This window comes from Schistocerca serialis, chromosome 4, assembly GCF_023864345.2.
Source record: "Schistocerca serialis cubense isolate TAMUIC-IGC-003099 chromosome 4, iqSchSeri2.2, whole genome shotgun sequence".
In the NCBI taxonomy this organism is placed as follows: domain Eukaryota; kingdom Metazoa; phylum Arthropoda; class Insecta; order Orthoptera; family Acrididae; genus Schistocerca; species Schistocerca serialis.
Window position 1 is genome coordinate 673,122,784 of NC_064641.1, and position 11,082 is coordinate 673,133,865.

At 39.9% G+C, this 11,082-nt stretch overlaps 1 non-coding gene across 1 annotated transcript; it reads left to right on the top strand.

Annotated features, from left to right (window-relative positions):
- Positions 1-680: 680 nt before the first annotated feature.
- Positions 681-787, top strand: LOC126476750 (U6 spliceosomal RNA). Its single transcript, XR_007587206.1, has one exon. It is a non-coding gene; the product is annotated as a U6 spliceosomal RNA (small nuclear RNA).
- Positions 788-11,082: the final 10,295 nt, after the last annotated feature.

Consider the following 11,082-nt stretch of genomic DNA (forward strand, 5'->3'; position numbering starts at 1 on the left):
GCATCGACTGAAACAAGACGCACTTGGCGGCCGAACTTTCCGGGTAGGGCCTCCCGGCCATACGCTCATTTCATTTACCACTCGACCATGAAATCAACTTCCCACCTAACTGTCGTAGTACTTGCAGTGGAAGCTGATGCAGTTTGGAACTCCTGTGTGATGGTCTGGATAGATGTCTGCCTATTACACATTACTACCAACTATCAGCAGTCTCTGTCAGTCAACAGATGAGGTCGGCCTGTACGCTTTTGTGCTGCATGTGTCCCTTCACGTTTCCACTTCACTATCAAATCGGAAACAGTGGACGTAGGGATGTTTAGGTGTGTGGAAATCTCGAGTACAGACGTATGACACAAGTGACACCGAATCACCTGACCACGTACCAAATACGTGAGTTCCGCAGAGCGGCCCATTCTGCTTTCTCATGATGTCTAATGACTACTGAGGTCGCTGATATGGAGAACCTGGCAGTAGGTGGCAGCACAATGCACCTAATATGAAAAACGTATGTTTTGGGGGTGTCCGGATACTTTTGATCACATAGTGTGTGTTACTAACCACTTCTCCTACAATTTGTCTGACTATTCACAGACTGGATTATACACTGAAGAATTCAAAATTCCTAATTGTAGCATGTAGCACTATACGAATCAACGATGGCCCGCACCCTTGGTTGAGTGGTACTCGCTTCCGTGGTACATACACTAACATTCGAACGATACGGACAGGGTAAGCATGGAATCTCCACAAGGATGAGACGCAAAATCATTAAGCGTAAAACTCGAACTTGGAACCTTTGCCTCTCGCAGGCAAGTGCTCTATCACTTTTTTTTCGGTATTGTTCGTTGCGTTTGGTCTGGACGGACGTCACAAGACATCCGTCGTCTCCTACCTTCAGGAGTGCCAGTTCTGCAAGGTTCGCAGGAGAGCTTCCGTAAAGTTTGGAAGGTAGGAGATGAGGTACCGGCAGAAGTAAATCTGTGAGGACGGCGTGTGAGTCGTGCGTGGGAGGCTCAGATGGTAGAGCACTTGCCTGTGAAAGGCAAAGGTCCCGAGTTCGAGTCTCGGTCCGGCACACAGTTTTAATCTGCCAGGAATTTTAAAAAAATTTAAGTGGTCAACGCGTTCGACTGGGTTGCAGCGGGCTCAGCCGCGATTCCCGGCAGGGACAGGAATTTTCACCACTAGGTTTTGTGTTGCTCTCATCATCATTTCATCATCGACATGCAAATCGCCAAACGTGCCATCAACTGAGAAGACTCAACTGGAAAGACTTGCAACTCGGCAGCAGAGCTTCTCTGTGTGCGGACTCCCGGCCATTAATGCCATACGATCGTTTCATTTTCTATTTCAGTATAAGTTATCATTCCGAATACGCTTCCTCCTTATAGCATTTAGATAATCGTTATAGTTTAACATTTATCAGTGCCAGGCAAGATATTATACAAGAATTAGCAGAAAAACATTTGTTATGTTGGTATAACAGGGAAAATATTATTTTTTTTGTACAATATCGACCTTTCTGCCAACGGTATCGCGTTGATTTATACACTTTCTGAGCCACAACAGAGAACAGCTTATGGACTATCTGCTAATGCTACCAATAGAAGTATTTCTGATTGCTATTTCTCTTTGTGGATTTACACCTGGAGGCAGAAACTCCTTCGCTATTGGTCTTATAGATCGCAAATATTTTTTGCGGTAAAGAACGAAGTAACTGTCATTTCACTCTAGCTGTTCGTTGGACAGAAAAATGAAGTAGTCACATTATGCGGTGATTATAGGAAATTTTTACGATGTAGCCGTAAAATATGCCACATTTTGTTGAAACTTTCCTATGCCATACTCAGTTGCTTCGCTGGTAAATCTCTTTTAGCAGCTGCTCTCGTATATACCATGTGAATGTACCAATATTCGTAAGTAGGGGGTGATCACACAGTTATACACTACTGGCCATTAAAATTGCTACACCACGAAGATCAATTTAACCGACTGCGATACGCAAATGATTAGCTTTTCAGAGCATTCACACAAGTTTGGCGCCGGTGGCGACACCTACAGCGTGCTGACATGAGGAAAGTTTCCAGCCGATTTCTCATGCACAAACAGCAGTTGACCAGCGTTGCCTGGTGACACGTTGTTGTGATGCCTCGTGTAAGGAGGAGAAATGCGTACCATCACGTTTCCGACTTTGATAAAGGTCGAATTGTAGCCTATCGCGATTGCGCTTTATCGTATAGCGACATTGCTGCTCGCGTTGATCGAGATCCAATGGCTGTTAGCAGAATATGGAATCGGTGAGTTCAGGAGGGTAATACGGAACGCCGTGCTGGATCCCAACGGCCTCCTATCACTAGCAGTCGAGATGACAGGCATCTTATCCGCATGGCTGTAACGGATCGCGCAGCCACGTCCCGATCCCTGGTTGTTCTGGGTACTGATTTCTCAGGATCTATGAACCCAAACTGCGTGAAAATGTAATCACATGTCAGTTCTAGTATAATATATTTGTCCAATGAATACCCATTTATCATCTGCATTTCTTCTTGGTGTAGCAATTTTAATAGCCAGTAGTGCATATAATAAAACATTGTAGTGAAACCACCACAAGAGCAGCAGAAGGACGTTCATGGGGATGCAATCAGAACATTCATATTCGTATTATGCAGACCACCATGGATTGCAGGGTAGAGGGTGGTTGGTATGATACCACATGTCACGTTTTCTTCCTAACCCAGTCGCGCATAGAGCGCTGGAAAAATGCTTGCTGAAGTGTCTCTGCGTGTTGCAATTGGTCTGATCTTGTGCTCAGGGTCCCTATGGGAGCGATAAATAGGGGAAGGAAGAATATCTCTAGATTCTTTGGTTTACACTGGTTTCCAAAACTTTATAAGAAGGCTTTCGCGGAATGATTACAGTACATCTCCAAGCTCTACCGATTCAGGGTGGCAAATGGGAAGTTGCGGTACGGAAAATGGCCCAGAGATCACCAGTGTGTGTGTGTGTGTGTGTGTGTGTGTGTGTGTGTGTGTGTTTGTTTGTTTGTGTAGTGGATAAAGTTTTATGAAACAATGTTTGTATAGTGTGTGCAGGGTCCCTATGGGAGCGATAAACAGGGGAAGGAAGAATATCTCTAGATTCTTTGGTTTATACTGGTTCCCTAAACTTTATAAGCAGGCTTTTGCGGAATGATTACAGTAAATCTTCGAGCTCTACCGATTTAGGATAGCAAATGGAAAGTTGCGGTACGGAAAATGGCCCAGAGATCACCTGTGTGTGTGTGTGTGTGTGTGTGTGTGTGTGTGTGTTTGTGTGTAGTGAGTGAAGTGTTATGAATCAATGTGTGTATAGTGTGTGCAGTGACTGATAGTGAGATATGAGTGAATAGTGTGGCATTACATAATTTAATAAGTTATTTGTAAAAAAAATGTTGTATACCAGGAGTAAATCCAATGATTGTCTCTAGCTAGAAGTGTCTTCGACATGTCCTATATCCCTGTAAAAAGAGATGTACGGGAGAATAAAGCTACTACTACTACTACTACTGCTACTACTACTACATTTCACAGCGTTTCCGTGACGCTCTTCTGCGAGTCAAACTTGCGAAAATTCCTGCCGCCGATTTTTCTAAATGTTCGGTAAATGCCATGTTAGTCCTGTTCGGTATATATCCCACACACTTTAGCAATATTCTAAGATGGGAAGCATAACTTATTTGTAAGCAGTCTCCTTCGCAGACTGACGACATTTTCCCACTCTTCTGGCAATGACACCAAGTCTGCGACCTGCCTTATTTACAACTGAGTCTACACGATTATTCCATTTCATAGGTCCCACCTACTCAACACCAACGAAATTCTGCACTCTTACTAGTTAGCTCTTCATGTCGTAGGTCTGTAACTCAAAGAATCGCATGCCACTATTGTGCATAGATGTAATTTTTTTTCCCCACAGCCCATCTTCGTCGGTGGGAGCTGGTTCCCACGAAGGATGGCGGAGTCGAGCTTTACGACTTGACCCAGCCTTTGCCGGAAGTGCGGGTCGATACGAGTGACGTCATCTTCGAGCTCTACACGAAGTAAGACAAGTTACTGTTAACTGTAATACGCACTCTAGTGGTAATATTTGATTCTTGCATCTCTTCTGCGTAAACGTTATGTCTAATACTGAAATCAGTGTGATATTTAATGTTGGAAACATACGCAGTGACTTGTTGAAGCTGTCGTGGTTGTGTAGATACTTCATGTCTCGCAGCATTGCCATTATTTCATCCGTTTTTAAGTTCTGAGGTATATGTAAAGTGGAATCCCAAAATTATGCTACCTCTGCTTTTATTCACCCACTTACTTCTAATTTTATATGACTCAATTTCCTTGACCACTAGGATGTGCAGTCACAACTCTAGATTATCACTACAGAGTAGCAACTTTCATATTTGCAGTCATCAGTCTCTCAACAGGTCCCCCATATATTCCCCCTGTATGTCATCGTTTCATACTAATTTTCATCTAATGACGCCAATACTCTGTGTAGCATATCCTATTTTCGATTCGTTACCCCTCCTACCTCCAACTCACCTCACTAAACCTGCTGCTTGTTCCAGTGTCAGTTTAATTATCACTGGATGCCGTAGGGCTTAGATCATGTACCACGAACGTGAACCTTCATCTTGTACCGATTTATCATAGTTTCCTTTCTGCCCTACACATTTTGTCCCTTCCTCTTAATTTATAGTTAATACTTTTAAACATACAAACTTCTCAGCAATTAATTATCCAAGATGCTGATAAGAATAATATGGAAAAGAAAGGAAAAGAGTATTGAGGATATATTAAATAGTGAACAGTTCCTCTTTCGGAGAGGCGAAGTCACCTGAGACGCAGTTCTGTCGTTGTACTTGGTAACAGAGGCAAGAAATAGGAAGAATCAAGAGACTCTCATGGGATCTCTCGAATTAGAAAAATCTTTCGACAAGCTAAAATTGTGCAATATGTTTGAAATACTCATAAAAATAAGCATAAGCTATAGGTAGAAACAGGTACCATACAATATGGGCAAAAACCAATAGGACACATTAAGAATGGAAGACCAACGGAGAAGTGCTTGGACTAAAAAGAGCAAGCTTTCTTCGATGTCGTTCAACTGAAAGGCCCCCAGACCCAACAAGAAATCTCGTAAATGAAACAAATGTTCAGGATCAGAACCGTGCCAAGCTGATTCAGCGTCCCCGACACAATTGCTAATGCTTTTGCTTGTGTGAGAGATGTATACATAATGTTGCGTCTTACACTCTGTAAAGATATTGACAAATGGGCGAAAATGGGAAGACACTGCCAGGAGCCATGTCACGTAATATGTCCCTTTGATTTACCCAGTAAGCATGATAAAACTCCCTCTGTGAAGCCCAAGCCCTCCCTGGGAGACAGTTGTACAGGCACACTTTTAAGAATTGTTCGAGCTGCTGGTTGCCGAGAACTAGTTCGCAGCCCACCACTCATATGCGTGTATCACTGATGTGCGTGAACGTTTCTGTGCTATGATATCACACCAAAATATCCTTTAATCATTTTACAGCACTAATTGACCACTAAGATTGCATTCTGAAGGGGAAAAGTTTCCATGGAAATCATGATGACGCCTCAAATCACAAATTTGGATGTCGCAAACAATGACTTAATCTATCATACAAATATATATATATATTGTCAACAGTGACTTCTGTTCCTCAACAGATCAAACCCAAGCAGCCCTCAAATTTTGACAGCTGGTGGCTCTTATACTGGGAACTTCGTTGCCTCAAAAGAAACGAAACTTGTTACCCATGGATGGATGAACGAAGGGGATCACATGAGTGCAATCCGTGATGGTAAGTGCTGTTCTTTAAAATAATGAGGTGCATATCACATAATACAAATTTGGAGACTCAGCACAAATGAATAATACTTAATTCCAATCATCAACAATGAATACTAATCTCAGGTAGCAGAAATCTTAACTGCAGTTATTGAATTTTTTTAACATCTCACGTCAGGTATCTATTATTTTCAGTCTAATGAAAAATATACTGCAGATCGAAGAATACAACACAATCCTTTACGAAATTACTCAATAGAGTCATATAAGTCAATGGCTATATCACTGCCTTTGTGTAGCTTATTTGGCAGACACTTTCTCAGTTTGTATTAGTGCAATATTTATGATCAATTCGAAACAAAATACGTGTATCCCTCATTTCAGTCAAACAGACTCAGTTTTCTCAGTTTTATGAATCAGGTTTTAGTAGTAAACTGTGGTTTAAAAAGGCTTCAGTAGTAAAGTGAGCTTATAAGGGGTATGACAATGATGTGACACACACATCAGTTCCAGAATGAGATTTTCTCTCTGCAGCGGAGTGTGTGCTGATATGAAACTTCCTGGCAGATTAAAACTGTGTGCCGGACCGAGGCTCGAACTCGGGACCTTTGCCTTTCGCGGGCAAGCGGTCTACCAACTGAGCTACCCAAGCACGACCCACGCCCCGTCCTCACAGCTTTACTTCTGCCAGTACCTCGTCTCGTACCTTCCAAACTTTACAGAAGCTCTCCTGCAGTAGAGCGCTTGCCCGCGAAAGGCAAAGGTCCCGAGTTCGAGTCTCGGTCCGGCATACAGTTTTAATCTGACAGGAAGTTTCACACACAGTTGCTTTTCACTATGTTAAACCCAGCCACAAATTCTTTCATAATAACGGTATTCATCTTACAAAAATTTGACACTACAAATCATGAAATTTCTTCAGATAAGACATTACCACTTTTAAAAGCATGTTCTTAATAACAAACATTAAAAGCATAGTACAGAAAAATGAAATGAAAAAAATAAAAGTAAATCATATTAGTAAGAAGTCGCAAAAATGAAAAAGAGAAAGAAGCACGAATGGTGGGATGAGATACGTGAGGAAGCAATAGAACAAAGGATGAAGGCATGGAAGAAATGGCACTCAACCAAAAGTGATAAGGACTACCTGGAGTTCAAACAGCAAAGATCTTCTACAGCAAAACTCATTAGATCAGCAAAAAGACTATTTGAAAAGAACCAACTTACACAAATGGATAAAGATTTTAAGAGAAACAGTAACAGATCCTTTTACAGCACATTCAGACAGAAACTACAAAAATATGTAGCACCAAATCTGTGTTTTAAAGATACCAGTGGAAAACTGGCAATGAATAATGAAGAAAATTGTGAAATATTAGCAAAATATTTTGAACAACTCCTCAACTGTCAGGAACCTATTGAAAAATTACCAGCCAACACACCAAACACAGTAAGCAATAATTCTGAACCCCCATGCCTCATAGAAATCAGAGAAATCATTAAAAACCTTAAGAACAATAAAGCACCAGGGGAAGACACGATAATTGCAGAAATGTGGAAAAGTGTGGATAATACAACTCAAGAAAAACTACTGGGAATAATCAATGAGATTTGGAGAACGTAACGTATACCGGAAGAATGGAAAACTGCATTAATCCACCCCATCTTCAAGAAAAGGGATAAAACCGATGCAAATAACTACAGAGGGATATCTTTACTTCCGGTAAAGTATAAAATTCTATCTAAGGCCCTACAAAACAGATTGGAGAAACAACTTGATCAAGAAATTGGTGAATACCAAGCAGGCTTTAGGAAGGGAAGATCTTGTGTGGAGCAAATTTTAAACTTGAAGTTAATTATTAAATATAGACGATTAAGAGGAAAAGACATCTTTATCATGTTTGTTGACTTCAAGAAGGCGTACGACTCCGTTGACAGAACAACCTTGGTTAACATCTTTAGTGAGTTTGGAGAAAAGACAAGAAAACAGTCGCAATCGTCAAAGAAACACTTACGGATACCTATGCAAAAGTAAAGTTCCGTGGTGAGGTATCCAGACCATTCAAAATCAGAACAGGATTAAGACAAGGAGATGGGTTGTCACCTACCCTATTCAACTGTGTGTTAGAAAAAGTTATTAGAGAGTGGAGGAAGAAAACGACTAAAGAAGGAATACAAAAAATCAGATTAGGAAGAATAAAGGATGGATTAGAAGTAGATTGCCTCGCTTTTGCTGATGACTTAGCGATTCTGGCAGGAAGTTTGGAAGAATCAGTCAAACAGATCAATATTCTGAATGAAACAGCAGAAAAAGCAGGACTGAAAATCTCCTTTGAAAAGACAGAGTACCTAACCAATGTAAAAGAGGCACCGAACAATATGATTACAAAGTATGGCCAGATAGAGAAGGTTTCTAATTTCAAATATTTAGGGGAAATCATCCACCCCAATGCTTCAGATAAAGAAGGAAATAAAACAAGAACAAGAAAAATGGAAATGGCATTCCAGCTAACAAAGAATGTGTACAACAAGAAGTCAGTATCAATTAACGCAAAAATAAGGCACTACAACAGTGTGATTAAGCCAGAGTGTCTGTATGCATCTGAATGTTTAGCAATGAACACTAACAAGGAAATGGAAGCTATAGCAAAAAAGGAGCGAAAAATCATTAGAAGAGTACTTGGGCCGAGGTTTGAGAATGGGACTTGGAAGCTTAGAAGTAATAGAGAAGTGTATGACAAAATTGAGAAAGTGAGAGATACCATGAGGAAGAGAAGAGTAAGCTTTTACGCCCATTTGAAAAGAATGAATGATGAAAGGCTGACAAAGAAAATATTCATGTTTTTTGACAAGAACCTCAGAACCCAAATTACCTGGTTCAAAGAAGTCAAAGCAGACTTAGAGGAGATGGGTATAGGAGAAGATGATATAACCAACAGAGACTTAATGAGAGACAAAATTCAACATTTTGAAGGATTTGAAGTGAAGAAGAGAAGAACTGGAGGAACAGTGTGGACAGAAGACCGAAGGGAGCAGCACAGAGAGAGGATGAAGACATATTGGCAGAAGAGAAAAGAAGAGGAGCGCAATAGGAGAAATGTACATTGAAAAATAGTTGTTTAACGCGGTCCCTAGACGGCCAAAATCGGAATAAAAAAAATTAGTAAGGAGAAAAGAAGACGTGCTTCTAAAAACTAAACTGCGAAAGAAACTTTTTCCCCTTCATCACAGCAACACCTTTTTCCAGATGTATGACTCCAAGCAATCATACATTCTTTGATACTGGTATACATGGCGATAGCCCTGTGCTGCATTTTATGAGTTCAATAAACAATAAACAGTAAACAGAATTTCTCAAACTATCTTTCTTTTTACAAATCGTGAACCAGACACAAAAACTGATGTAAATATGTAATACATTGATGCTATAATCTAGTATGAAATATAATATGTATACGAGGGTAGATCAACAATAGAACAGATGCGAGTAACGGACACACACATAGAGACAATGGCAAAACACTAAGCTTTCAGACAAACCATTATTCAAATCTAAACTACCAACTGGATCAGGAGTTAACATTAGTTGCTCTGTCTGTGTGTGTGTGTGTGTGTGTGTGTGTGTGTGTGTGTGTGTGTGTGTGTGTTTTAGCTTTGAAGAAAGATTCAGTCAGAAAACTCAGAAATTTATTGTTACTTTGTATTTCTGCGACAATTCTGCAGGCAGCCTCTTCTCTTTTGGTAAGAAGTGATCTGTGGAACAAATATATGGTAGTTAGACTGAAATTTTGTTTTATATTTCAGGGAAACAAGTCAAAAAACTGTTTAAAATACAGCAGAAAAACTCTCAACTAACTATAGAAGAAAGTTATGTATGGCTTTGTTATATGCAGTGCAGTTAGTGCTAAGGATTGTGCACAATACAGTCAGTCTTCCACTTATCAGACATGAGAGAGTAGGATACACTATTTCATATATTTGTTTCTGCAGCACTATCCTGTAATGAAATCTTTCAATTAATTTATTGCAGAGGTGTATAAATTTAGACGCAATAAACATGACACTATGCTTATGCTCTGCACAAGGACAGCAGGAAAGCTACAAAGGAAATCTTTCCTCAATATTGGCATTTACTTGCACAGTGGTAAACATTTAATTACATGTCAGTTCTAGTATAATATATTTGTCCAATGAATACCCATTTATCATCTGCATTTCTTCTTGGTGTAGCAATTTTAATGGCCAGTAGTGTATATAATAAAAAATTTTAGTGCAACCCAAACACAAGAGCAGCAGAAGGACGTTCGTGGGGATGCAATCAGAACATCATACACAGAAAGTAGAAAAATACAAATGTTTTGTCTTATTTTGGTGCTTGGCCAAGTGGTAGGTAACTTCTATGAACTTCCTCAATTTGAAATAACATTTAATTCCCATATAACTAGGATAATTAGTTTTTTTTTTGTATATTGCCCTTGCTACAACTAAATGCCTTTAACTTCGTCATTCCAGACACAGTAGTAACTTTATTTGAATATTTTCAGGCTGGATACAGGCTGGAGATTACAATGTTATTGTCATAGACTGGTCAGCGGAAGCAGGAAACTGGAATTATGCTCAGGCAAAAGCAGCTGTAACAGGAGTTGGAGAAATAGTGGCAACTTTCATCAACTGGCTTGCTTCTCTTGGTGCCAGCACCAATAACATGCAGCTTGTAGGACACAGCCTAGGTGCTCACGTCTGTGGTGTTGCAGGAAATCGTGTTACTGCAGGAAGACTGAACAGAATTACAGGTCGGAGGTTTTTTAAGCCACATTGTTAAATGCATTAATAACAGAAGATGTTGTTTATATGTCTGCTGTTCTGTCACAGAGTGTGTAACTTCTTGTCTTATTAGCCTCATGGACCAATTCTATGTATGTTTCATACTTCCATTTGTCATCTCTACTACCTTTTTACACATTTTCGTTTCTGCATTTCTCTTTTTATTCCTGATGAATTTTGTTTATTTATGAAGGCTTATGGTACCTTATAACCATAGTCACATCATTATCTTTTACTGGTCAGAACAATTTACGAACACATTCTGTATTTGTCATGTCTTTACCTCTTGTGCAAATACTTGAGACTGACATCATAGTTGTTAATGTGTTCATCGCAAACAGAAATAACAACGGCTAGATTATGTCTTTCAAGGAATATCAATAGTAACGTTTGCGTTTGTCTTGA